This window comes from Rhagoletis pomonella, unplaced genomic scaffold (assembly GCF_013731165.1).
Source record: "Rhagoletis pomonella isolate Grant_MI unplaced genomic scaffold, Rhpom_1.0 Rhpom_scaffold_00002, whole genome shotgun sequence".
NCBI lineage: Eukaryota > Metazoa > Arthropoda > Insecta > Diptera > Tephritidae > Rhagoletis > Rhagoletis pomonella.
The window spans coordinates 82,982,071-82,993,183 of NW_023458556.1; positions in this window are offsets into that span (position 1 = coordinate 82,982,071).

The following is an 11,113-nucleotide window of genomic DNA, read 5'->3' on the forward strand; positions in this document are numbered from 1 at the left end:
TTCATGTTAATGCCCAGGCTCCCGGGTATAGTGGGCACCGGCTTGTATGGCATTTGACACAAACCGTTCGCGGAACATAGTATGCTCGCGGCGGTAGCAGTCGCGACGCGGCTAAATTTTGCATATTGAAATTTGAGATTTGCTCGACGGGTAGTGCACTTCCTGCTGTAAAAGGCGTTTGCACATTGCTAGCATGTGCGCCAGCAGGCGGGAGTACACTTTCCTCTATAACGGCACCATCGAGATTCTGCAAGTCGGGCATATCGTGTTAGCAAATGGCCGTCGCGTATAAATGTCGGCAAAGTATTTTAGATTGTTGACGAGTGAGCAAATAAAACACGTATTTTGAGCGGTAGCACGTACAAATACTTTATATTCGACGATTTTAATGCTTTGATACGTTTGTGCTAAAATCTAAGGTTTTGCATGTTAGGAATCCATTTTTTAATACATTTCAATATGAATACTTACACTTGTGCTCCTTGTGGATGGATGTTCACTCCGCCAACGAAATAAAAGGAAAGAAACATTTAGCGCTAACAACTTGACAGAAATAGCGCTCTTGTCAGCGGCTGAGAGACATACATCCACAAGGTTGCAATTTATGGTACAAGTTTATTAAACTAGAAACTTAAGGCTGCACAGACTTATTGCGCGCTAACATTGTTAGTAGGAAATCTATTTGTAGTTTGAAAATTTTTGCAATTTTAAGCATTCTATATATGTGTATTTATGTGCATATTTTAAAGATCTCAAGTTCAAAATCAAATACTGAACATCCTATACGTATATTTATACAGATTCTTGTTGAAAAATAGATACTTTTCAGTAGTAGTTTTACATGCTCTTTTTAGAGTTTACTTGCTATTTATTATATTTACTTTGCAAAATACTTATGCACAAAAAATGTACTTTATAAATTGAAATTACAAATGTTTGATTTTATGCACATGTATTCCAAGTCCTTAGGATGGGTTAAATTATGTCTTTTTCATGAAAATGTTTGGTTTTCTTACAAATTATGAGATGTATATGTAAAAAAAGAAAATTGGATACATTTGGATACATTTTTGGCTTGGTCAGGGATACATTTTCTTGAGACGGCGCGGCAACACTGATCAGGAGTCTAGCAATACAAGATTAATTGTTGTCTTTCACGAAGTTCTTTAAATAAAATTTGAGCTAAATAAGTACTCACCCGTATTTCGAGGTTACTACTAGTTTTAATAAATTGTTAGTTTAATTTACTACAAAATTTACCTTTAGGTGTATGCATTTTAAGAATACATCAAAAATTTGTTTTAGAGAATCAATGTGAAATAATTACAGAAACGATTAACCGGTTTGCTGAGCAATCGAGACGTCTGCTTTTTAAATAATTTTTGTAAAATAAATTGGCAAGTACATATCGTCCCCCACATGCCAGAAACATGAATGTGTAAAGATGAAAATTTTGGGATTTTTTTACCATGGGTGGTGCCACGTCCCTTTTTCCAATAGCCCCAACTTTTCTTCTTGACCAGTCGCGTTTTATATATCTTGTACATACCAAGTTCCAGTACTCTTCCATGAACACATTCAGAGATATGCAGTATGAAAAATTCGATGTGTATGGGAAGTGCCACGCCTCCTTTTCCGATAACCACAATTTATCTCCATGAGTATGCGATTGCTTTCATATATCTCCATACACAGAGAAAATGATACAGGTAAAACGCAAGTTTTTAAAAGAATTTGTAAAATAAAAGTTTTTGAAATAATTTTACTTCATACAAAATAAAAAATACAATGATTGCATTTACGACTTTAAAACGAAACAAAAACGATCGTTATAATATATTCACTTTTTTACTGAGGAGAACAGCCGAAATTAAAGAAAAAACGGAAAAAATTCGTATTTTCAAAACTAAAATGAAACAGTTGAGGATTTTCTCCCAACGAAGAAAAGCTAGAAGACCCAGCGTTGAAGTAAGGCGGGAACATCTGTATGGATGCATTTATGTATGTATGTATATAGTATTTGTAAAACATCTGTATTTTGTTTATTAAATTTTGTAACTTATTTATAAGTATATATGTATATCAATATATTTTTGACAATGTATGTATATACCAAATGACTTGTTGTGATTTAATGAAAATAAAATTTGAATATCATATTTAAAAATGCATATTTTTAAAATGAAGAAAAAACATTTTAGGATTTAATTTCAACATGCGAATATTCAATTATAAAACGATCGGTTTTAAAAACGATTTGAAAATTTTCGTTCTCAAAATTTAAATAAATATTGTAGGTGCAAAACCTGGGTCAAAACGTTTTTAAAAGTAAAACATTCCATACAAATTTGAAAACGAAAATTTCTCTGTGTACCAAGTTCGAGACCTCTTCCATGAACATTTTCCGGGATATGCAGTATGAAAAATTCGGTTTGTATGGGAGGTGCCACGTAACTTTTTCCAATAACCGCATTTTTTATCCATGAATATGCAAATGCTTTCATATATCTGTTCTGTTATAGCCGAACCACTTTTTTCCAAGTTTTAAAGTATTATTTTCGTTGCTATTTAATTTGGGTTATTTTTTTTTTATAAAAATATAGTTAATTCTTTAACAAAACCCGTGTAAATCCTAGTTTCCAAATTTGTGCAATATTAAAAAAAAAATCAACAAACTTTCGTACAAATATCGAGCTATTTAAAAATTCTAAAATATCAATCCTAATTTTTAGCCATTTGAAACTTGTACTTTATTCTACTAGAATTTAACGGGCTACAAAACTACACACTCAGAATCTAATTAAAAAAACTCCAAATTTTTACGAAAATTTGTTGATTTTTTTTTAATTGTATAAATTTCTAAAACAGTGACACTTGATTGGTACATTTCTACAGATTTGTTTATTTTTATATTGCTCTATTGGTACAAAATAAAAAAAATTGGGTACATTTTTTTTTTGTCAAAAAGTCGGTACAATACAGCGATGTTCTATTGAAAAATTTCAACGAATTAATTTTCGTGATTGGGATAAACAAAAATATTTGGGTATTCACACTAGAGCTGGAGAAACATCGATGCATCGATGTTTTTATATAAGCTACTAAAATCAATGTTTTTTTCTTAACATCGATGTTTTTGCGAGTTTGCAGACCTATATTTATTTGGCGCGTAAAAATGTAAAAGGTAAAAAAGTTTCGATTTTTCCGGCGGGATTACCAAACCTAGTATATTTTAAGACTTGTACCAAAATATTTCGGAAAAATATTAAGAATTACGTGAGCTGGACCGGTTTGAAAATACCTCTAAAAATTATTTTTTTTATGAATAAAAATAGTTTCTTAAAGGATGTTTTGGAAAAAATCCCCTCAAATGACAAAACAGTTTAAGCTTAAAAAATCTACATAAAAATATTAAAAAAATGTATTATCGGAATCATAATTTCGATTTTTGATGCTATTTTTTAACCTTTTTCAGAGATTTGTGTAAAAAAACTTGAATAACTGCTGCAAAACTTTACCTATATAGACTTGTGATGTATAAGTGGAAAGGTATTTTCTCACCCTTTTTATTTATTTGCAAAAAAACTCATTCACGACCCAATTTTTTCCTTATCAAATACCATTACTTCTTAAATCAACATGGAATGACACTCGTTTATTTGACCTTCCTCTTTCATATTTTGAATGAGCTTATTCGCAAAGAAATTAAAAGCGCGAGAAAATACCTTACTAATGATACCTCATAAGTCAGTAAGTTGGTATGGTTTTGACTGAGTTATTCAAATTTTTGTTAAACCAGTATTTGAAAAAAGTTCAAAAACAGCATCAAAAATCATTATTATGTTTCTGTAGAAAATTTTTTTTTAAATATTCTTATGCAAACTTTTTAAGCTTAAACTGTTTAGTCATCTGAGGTAATTTTTTCAAAAAATATTTTTAAAAAACTGTTTTTATTAGTAAAAAAACTCAATTTTTGGAGGTATTTTCAAATCCGAGATATTTTGGTGGAAATCTTAAAATATAATAGATTTTATAATTCCAGTGAAAAATAGTACCGATTTTTTTTTGTATGGGGAGTGATGCAGTCTACTATACTTAAGTTGACTATGATTACTCGGCCGTGCTATCATAGTAGCACAATGCCACTAAGTGCATTTTAAAATTTTCAGGCAATAGCCTCATGGGATTATCTATTATATTTTTTGTTGTTTGTGTGAAATATTTTATTTTTATCGGTATTTTTCTTTTAATCAAAATATGTTGAAATAAAAGTAAAAAAAAAAATTTTGCCAGAACCCTACCCGAAAAAAAATCCTGGCTACGGGCCTGCCCACAAAATTTCATTGAAATCGGTTAAGCGGTATCGGAGATTAGCGTAAACGAACACAGTGACACGAGATATTTATATATTAAGATACCCTACTATAAGCACCTACCATAGATACGTTTGCGTACCAAATTTCAATTTCATTTGATTTATGGTTTTGAAATTATAGCTGATAAAATTTTCCACGCCTATGAGATGTGCCATGCCCCCTTTTACAACCCCATTTATATATAAGCACCTACCATTGTTATATCTGCATACTAAATTTCAAGTTCGTGGGACTTATAGTTCCGAAGTGATAAAAAATTCCATGCCTATTGGATGTGCCATGCACTCTTTTCCAAACTCACTTATATAAATATACCCAAATATAAGTACCTACCATTAAAATGGCTGCGTACGAAATTTCAAGTTCAAGCAACTTATAGCTCCGGAGTTATAGCTGATAAAACATTCCGGGTCCATGGGACGTGCCGCTCCCCCTTTTACAAACTCACTTATATGTATATAGCCTACTATAAGCACCTACTATAGATACGTCTGCGTACCAAATTTCAATTTCACGTGACATATGATTCCGAATTTTCCACGCCTATGGGATGTTCCACTCAGTTATATGTATATGCCTTACTTAAAGCGCCTACCGTAGATATGCCTGCACACCAAATTTCAAGTTCTTGGAACTTAAGGTTCCGAAGTTATAGTTGATAAAAGGGTCCACGCCTATGGGATGTGCCCCTTTTTACAAACTCATGTATATATAGCCTACTGTAAGCACCTATCGCAGATATGTCTGCATACCTAATTTCAATTTCATGTCACTGATGGTTGTGAAATTATAGCTGATAAAATTTCCACGCCTATGGGATGTGTCACGCCCCCTTTTACAAACTCATTTATTTATACCATACTATAAGCACCTACCATATATATGACTGTATACCAAATTTCAAGTTCATGTGACTTATGGTTCCGAAGTTATGAATTATAACAAATTCCACGCCTATGGGATGTGCCACGCCCACTTCTACAAAGTCATTTATACATATATCCTCTACTGTAAGCACCTACCATATATATGACTGCATACCGAATTTCAAGTTCATGTGACTTATAGTTTCGAAGTGATGGCTGATTACAAATTTCACGCTTATGGGAGGTGCCACGCCCCCCTTGTCGAATCCCAATTTTTGTACCCTATTATAGGCCCAGGTGTCATGGCAATACTCTGTCAAAATTTTGTTCGATTCTGTCCGTCCGTTTAGGCTGAAACCTGGCACATACATACATACATACTTTCACAAATATATAGTAGACATCTATCCTTCTCTTAGAGTAAAATAATTTTTGGGAATGCCTCGGCCACAGGGCCACCTATCGTGTAAGAGTCAAGTCCAAATATTTCTTTTAAATTGGCTAAATTGTTTTCTAAATATGAGCCAAATCAGCAAGTAAATGCAATTTTTATTAATATCCCGACCCCAGCGCCACCTAGCGATTAAGTTTTTAGTCGAAATATTTCCCTTAAAGGTGCTGAAATATGTTCCAAATATGAAGGAAATCGGTTTAGTAGTTTAGTGACATTCAATATACGGAAAACTCTATGAAATTGTGAAATCGTGACGTCTCTGCTTTCTTCATTTTTCGGCAACAACAACAAAAAATTTTTTTAAATCAAAGAGCCTTCCACACAGAAGGTCCAAAAATGTGCTTTTTACAGAATTGAAATCGGTTCAACCGTTTGGTCAGGCATCGCCGTCATACGAAAGACATTTCATTTATATATATATAGATTAAACTGACAATTTATTGAAACTAGTAGAAACCCGAAATTCGGGTGTATGCAGTAAAGAAATACTTACTAAAATTAAGAAATTTAATTTAAGCATATAATAAAACGTGATATTCGTAAATATACTTCAGTATTTACTTAGATGAAGATTTATTTAAAGAACTTCGTGAAAGACAACAATTAATATTGTACTGATAGAGGCTTGATAACCCAGAAAATTGGCGCCGTTTATGGTGAAAGGCATTTAGTATCAAACTTTTAATCTAAAGCTTTCTTAACCCTTTCAGTATAAAATTTCAACCACTGATTCTAAAAATTTTAAAATATTTATACCGGCTAATTTTGTATCGTTCATTTCAAAAATCACATCAACAAATTTGTAAAGCTTTGAGCTGTCCCGTCATTCAGGGTCCTTTATAATGGTCAGTGATGTCCTAGTGCAGTGGCGTAGCCAGGGGGGGGCGGAGTTGGGGGGGATGGGGGATCTTACCTTAGTCAATGAAATGAAACTTTTTATTTTTGAATTAATAACACAATACTATTTTACCCTTCCGATTTATAATTTTTTTATTTCAGACTGATGACAAATTATCCTTTAATGAATATATAAAATTATCGGTTGGTGGTTTATGTATTTGAATATTTGCGAAATACACTAGGCCATTTTGCTTAGTTCCCCACAGTGTTGGGGAAATAATCTATAATCTATACAAAAACTGTACTTTTCGACTGTAAATTGTATCGACTTTTTAATTTGCTCATATGCATGCATGCATACATAGATTCCCTTCAAGACCAATGCTTCGATGGTATTCACGGGAAAGTTTATGTAGGTACATTTACATATTTTACACTTTTAACATAAATGTCAAGGCAGATATTTTAAGATACACTTCTTAACAAACAAATTTTGTTAAGTTATTATGAATGGATAAAAGAGACATCTTCTTTGAGTTCAGTACTAAAACTTGACATTTCAAGTGCTTATCAAAACTTTATACATGTTAACTAGATTGGCCATTTATCTTAAAATTATATAATTTTAATTATTTGTTTATACAAATGCAGTTTAACAAAACCCGTATAAATCCAAGGTTTAATCTTTGCGCAACATTAACAAAATCACCAAACTTTCGTAAAGCTTTTTAATTAGATTTGATATAAATACATATTTGGAGTATGCAGTTTTGTAGCCCGATCAATTTAAATAAAGCGCAAGTTTAAAATACATAGCTGCGACTTATCGTTGATTCTTAATAATTTTTTTTATGAAGGCGTTGCTCATTTTCTTCATTAAAAAAATCGACGAACATACTTAGATAATATGAAAGAAAATTACCGACATCGTCAAAAATATGCCATACATCAACTGTAAATCACAGGTACTTTAAATTTGCACTTAATTAGACTAAAATTGAATGAGCTAAAAAAACTGCAAAATATTAAGAGATAAAATTGAAATAGAAAGTTCGAAATTTTTACGAAAGTTTGTCGATTTTTTTTTATTGTTGTTCAAAGTTTAAACTTATTTTCATTTAGTGTTTGTTAAGGAATAAACTATATTTTTATAAACAAATAATTCAAATTAAAAAATAATAAAATAAATAGTCAAATCTAGTCAATATGTGAGTGTCGTAAAGTTATGATATTTAAGAACATCTCTTTCTTAATTAACGATGACACTGTTTCTATATGAAGCTGATTTCAACATTTTGTTTTAATAAAATTTAGTATCGAAAATATTCTTTCAAAACTTGCCTAGGAATGTGATATAATGGTTCGTTCAGAACCTTTTTTCAAAACTTATAAAGGCAAAAACGAGAAGGCGAAGACAAAAAGAGAATAGAAAAATTTCCCGCAGTGAATTTTCATATTTTTAAAACCGTATAGTAATTTAATTTTTTAAATTTAAATAAAGCATGAATACCCCATGGAATAAACGAATAGATAAAAAATATATAACGGTAAAACTGCCACATACATAAATAAATGAAAGAATGCACTCAGGCGACGCCTCTAGCCATTGTGTGCCACAAATTTAAGTTATCGATGGAATTTTTTTTTTGAAATTCTAAAGATATGATTAATTCAAAAAATTATTTAATAAAATCAGTGCAATGTAGAATAACATTATGGGTACCAAATGAAAGAGAAAATTCTGATGAATATAAAAACACAATCTGCCTTATCCTGAGTTTCGCCTGAAAAAAATTCACCCGAAAATCATCCGCTCATAGTAAAACCATGGAAACCGAAAGTGAAAAGTGAACCGGTTCGGGGAAAATGAAACTCATGATAAGTCTGAATAAAGTTTTTTGGTTTACAAGGACGAATCGGTATTGAAAATGCGCTTTTAATAAATTTTATCTTTTCAAGTTCATAAAGTTTGCAGGACGAAATTCGATGATGTGGTCGTATGTACATATATTAGTCCTCAAACAATGATTTTTTCAAAAATAAATATTGCAAATTTTCAAGGATTTTTAAGGACAAAATTTTTAAAGGACTTTTCCGTACCCCTTAGTCCTTATGCACCAAAAAATATAATTCCACAGAATTTTTTCTTATATTTGATACCCTTATCTTTATACTACACTCCACTGAATTTTTTAAATAATTTTTTGAAATAATCATATTTTTAAAAACCAAAGTTCTTTTAAAAAAATTCTGACGTCAGAGAGAAAAACTAAGTACGCAGTTATACGTGACTCAAACAAATGACCACGTGTTGATTTTTTGTTTAAATATTCGTAATGTTTTTCGAGCTAATTTTTCAAGCTTTAACAAAAACCACAGAAATCACAGTTACAAGCCTTATACAAAATTTAAGAAAATTCCACAAATTTTCATCAAAATTTCAATTTTTGAATCTGATTCTTAAGAACATTTTTGGGTATGCAATTTTAGTCTAATGAAGTGGAAGTTTCAAACGGCTAAAAAATCCGTTCTGAGAATTTTTTTTGGTGACGGATTTTTCCACTTTTTTCATATAAGCATGAATTTCTTATGAAACAAAATGCGGGAGACCGTTAGCAACAAAATTTCAAAAAATCAACGCAATTTTTTGTAAATTACACTTTTTATATAAAAAAAAAGCAAAAATAAATTTAGAAAAATATGCTCTGGGACTCGAACCTTGCACCTCTCGACTGATACTCCAGACCTTTGCTCTGTCGGCCATTGCCACTGGTTGAGCGCCACGAGCAAAATGATATACTTATTCCTTTCACGGGGGATGAAATGGCAAGTAAATTTTTCCTAAAAATTAAGGAATTGTGTTTTCCTTAAACTGAGTCAAATCGTTTACCCATATTAAGGCAGCCATGTCATTGGAGCCATTTCAAGGTAATATTTACTTAGAATAATATACTTTTTTCCTATCATCAAGGAATGTTTTTTCTGAGTGTACACTGAGCCAAAAGTACAACGGTTTTTTCAATCGAGTTATTATTGTTGGTTATTTCATGGTCAGTTTACCGATTGTAAGAAATGTAATTCAAGTTGAACATTTGAAAACCAATTCGCATGCCTGTGTGTAGTTGAACGTGCAGAGGTGCTTGCTCTCAGTGGCAACACATAATTTATTTCTGTTTTATTGGTTTTTCTTTATTACGAAAAAGCATCTGTGAAGTGCAGAACCAAATTAAACGACAAAAAATACTGACTCAAGTTGAACATTTAAAGACAAATTTATACACCGGCTGTAGCTGAGTGTGTAGAGATGCTTGCTGTTACTTGCTAGTCCCGCCAGGCCACGTGTTAAAACGATTATAGAAAAGTTTGTTTTGTGCCTTCGAATTATGAAAAAGCATCTGTTAAGTGCAGAACATAAAGCGTGTTGAAACGGAAAAATCGCCAACCAAAATTTGGTTAATGTAAACAAAATGTGGTTAATATTACCAAATCATTGTTGAAAATATAACACAAAGGCATTGTTAATATTAACCAAAAATCGCGTTGATTCCTTTTCAAGTTTGAATTTGTTAATATTAACAAATTTTTGGTTGTTTTTTCTCTCAGTGTAGAGGAAATGAAAAAAGTAGGTTTGAACAGCAGTTTGTGCGGTGTATTTGGGCTCTTTAAGATCCCGTTCAAAAGATAAGAGCTTAAAGCGCGTTTTTATGAAAATTATATTTTTAAACGCCTGCGTTACAAAAATATTTATTAGAGTGGTTCAAAAAAATTCTGTTTTGTAAATTCATAAACGTTACCTCAAATTATTGTTATTTGTGATAAAAAAACAGAAATGTGTTTTTTATTTTGAAAAAAAAAGTTTTCTTAGAGGTCGCGCTGGTCGGATTTTATAACAACGCTGATGTTCTCAATTTTTTTATTTTCTTGACATGTTAAAATGCAGCTAAACATTTGTTTTTTTACATATAATTACTCTGGTATTACTGGGGAACATTCCCTTAATTACATACCTGTCTTGGGCTGTTAGAATGGGCCTAGTGCCCGAAAATATGCTCTCGAAAAGAGACTAGTAAAATTAAAACGTTGATACTGAATGATTTGCGCATTGTCATGGGATAGAACTTGTTACCAGGGGGTTTCTGGGGTTGCTAAATAGGGACCTGAAGTCAGTTTTTCGAAATTCAAAATGGCGGATCCAAAATGGCGATCAATTTTTTAAAAAAATTTTTGGATTTGTTCGAAACCCGGCACTCGAGAGTTTTTGTGGTCGCCGATTACAAATCTGAAGTCAATTTTTTTAAATTCAAAATGGCGGATCCAAGATGGCGATCAAATTAAAAAAAAGTACTAAAATTAAAACGTTGATACTGAACGTTTTAAACATTGTCAAGGGTTAAAACACGTTTCCAGTGGGTCTCTGGGGTTGCTGATTACGAATCTGATGTCAGATTTTCAAAATTCAAAATGGCGGTTAAGAGTTTCAAACAAATCCAAACATTTTTTTAAAGTTGGTCGCCATTTTGGATCCATCATTTTGAATTTTGAAAATCTGACATCAGATTCGTAATCAGCAACCCCAG